The 2,883-nt window shown below is 33.0% G+C and overlaps 1 long non-coding RNA gene across 1 annotated transcript; it reads left to right on the top strand.

The window, feature by feature from the left end:
* The first annotated feature begins 1,751 nt into the window (after positions 1 to 1,751).
* Positions 1,752 to 2,437, top strand: LOC111382422. Its single transcript, XR_002700503.1, has 2 exons — positions 1,752 to 1,936; positions 2,089 to 2,437. It is a non-coding gene; the product is annotated as an uncharacterized LOC111382422 (long non-coding RNA).
* Positions 2,438 to 2,883: the final 446 nt, after the last annotated feature.

The following is a 2,883-nucleotide window of genomic DNA, read 5'->3' as shown; positions in this document are numbered from 1 at the left end:
TCATCACTATCGCTTCTGCAACTCTTAATGTAATTATCAAAGATATGGGGGATAGCTTGTTTTCTATTATAGTTGATGAATCTTGAGACATTTTAGTGAAAAAGCAAATGTCAGTTGTTATTCGTTATGTGAAGAATGGGCGTGTATTGGAATATTTTATTGGTGTTACTCATATTTCAAGTACCACAGTTGTTGCACTTGAGGCTGCAATTGATCAATTATTCTCCACGCATAGCTTAAGTTTATCTAATTTGAGAGGTCAAGGATTTGATGGAGCGAGTAATATGCGAAGTGAGTACAATGGTCTCAAATCACTTATTTTGAAAGAAAACCCAAGTGCTTACTACATTCATTGTTTTGCTCATCAACTTCAACTAACACTTGTAGCTGTGGCACAAAAAATCCAAAAATTGAAGCTTTCTTCACTTTAATACACAGATTGTTGAATATGAGGATTGGCTAAGCGAAGTGATCTTATTCGAGAGAAACAATTATCGTGTGGAAATGTTTTATGTTATCATTGACATGCAACGTCAATAATTGAATGATCGTTTTTCTGAGGTGAATAGTGACTTGCATTGCATGTTTGTGTCCAAATAATTCATTGCTGCTTTTGACAAGAACAAATTAATTCGACTATGTGGTATTATCCAGTAGATTTTGACACAACAGATATCTCGAAACTTGATGATCAATTATATATATATATATACATAATTTTTTTCCATAAGGGTGTCCATGCCTCTCACCTGATGTGGGGCCCCATCCCATGTGAGAGGCAAGGACACCTTGATGTACAAAAATTATATACATCAAGCAAAGTCCCATGCATACTGATAAAGATTTTGAAGGATTACAAGGCCTTGGTGATCTAGCACAAACATTGTTTGCGAAAAATAAGCACGACGTGTATCTATTAGTTTTCAAGCTTGTGACATTAGCCTTAGTTCTTCCCGTGGCTACTGCTACAGTTGAAGAGCATTTTCTGCGATGACTTATGTAAAAAATCGCATGTGCAATCGAATTGGAGATCAATGGTTGAATGATAGTTTGATTGCATATATTGATAATGATATATTTGACAGTATCAAAAATGATGTAATTATGGAACGTTATCATAATATAAAAACTAGTAGAGAATAATTGTAATAAAATATCGAATAGATAAATTTTTTTGTAACTTTTTGTACAAGTTATATTGTGCCCCACTAACTCCATATGTCTGCGTCCGCTACTGATAATACGGTTAATTAAATTTAAGAATATTGACTCGACCACTAGTGTTACGTAGCATTACTTTGACCACTAGTGTTACGTAGCATTACTTTGACCACTAGTGTTACGTAGCATTACTTTGACCACTAGTGTTACGTAGCATTACTTTGACCACTAGTGTTACGTAGCATTACTTTGACCACTAGTGTTACGTAGCATTAACTCGACCACTAGTGTTACGTAGCATTACTTTGACCACTAGTGTTACGTAGCATTACTCAAGAGAATGATGATATCTACCCAACTAATGCTATAATATCATATTTGATATCATATTGATATAATACCATTTTCCTATAATCTCATTTTGTTGTTAACAGAAAAACGGTAAATGAGCAGTCAATCATTATGTAAGGATCCCCTGAAAATTTGGAACCAACAAACCCTAAATAAAAGACATTTATTATTTGTGTGGCTACAAAGGCCATTGTTCAACATAACAAATAGCCATCTTGCACTATCATTTTCACTTTCCCATAACGAGAGTGCAAGAAAATGGGGAAAATATTAAGGTTATTTGCGTGCTTTGTTCTTGTTTTTCTGGTGGTGAGCCACGAGGTACAAGCCGATTGCTTCGACAATTGCCTCGAGTTGTGTCGCACAATTCAGAACCCCGAATTCATTTGTCTTCCCAAATGTTTAGGTCTCAACTGTCTGAGATGTACGTATTCATTTCAATATCTTTCTTTTTTCTTAATCACGGGTTTAGTTACAAAGAATATAACAAAAATGTCATGTCAAATATACACTTAAAATAAATAAATATATTTATCTTCTCTCCTAATATTATTCTCTTTCTTTTTGTTCCTACAGCCAATTCGGGAAATGGAAAATCCTGAAACGGAGGATTGGATGAACACCGGCAGGTCGAAAACCATCACCGGAGAATATCATAGCAAAGCTACGGCAGGTGGAACAAGAATTGCCATAAAAGCCCCAATACTAATGAATCACATCAACTTCTAAACTTCAATATTCTTGCATTTATTTATTAAGGTAAATGTACTAATAAGTAAATATTTCATTTATTAATCATGATATGCAACGAATATAATTTCATATTAAATGGGATTTGTGAATGCAAATATAAATTTAAACTTGAACAATTTGTGATTGCTACAACAAATAAAGACTATCGAAGTGGTAGTCTAATTGGTTAAAATTTGACTTTATTAATTCTATGATCAATGGTGATTCAATCCACTTGCATATATACCATACGTTGTAGAATGGATGAAAGAATTGTGAATTGTCAATGTTGTGTTGCCAAAGCTAATGAACGGTAGAGTTTACCTAAATGAACATAAAGAATAAATTACACATGAAGTTCTCAATTTTTATTTTTTACTTTGAAGTGTTTTACTCATGAATTTTGTCCAAAATAAATCAACATTAGGTAAACTTCGGAAACCCACCTTGAGGTTTGATAAGTATATAGACCCACCCCCTTATCATAAAAGTTAAAGAAACATTCCCTGTTAACATAAATTTCTCATTTTATGCTAACCACAAAACTACATCTATTTTCTTATTTTTCCTTTTTCAGAAATAATTACATTAAATATATTTGTCAAAATTAACTTGTTCATTTTTCTCATAAAGAATAAG

Source organism: Olea europaea, unplaced genomic scaffold, assembly GCF_002742605.1.
Source record: "Olea europaea var. sylvestris unplaced genomic scaffold, O_europaea_v1 scaffold2495, whole genome shotgun sequence".
NCBI classification, from domain to species: Eukaryota; Viridiplantae; Streptophyta; class Magnoliopsida; order Lamiales; family Oleaceae; genus Olea; species Olea europaea.
This window is presented reverse-complemented; position numbering and strand designations above follow the sequence as displayed.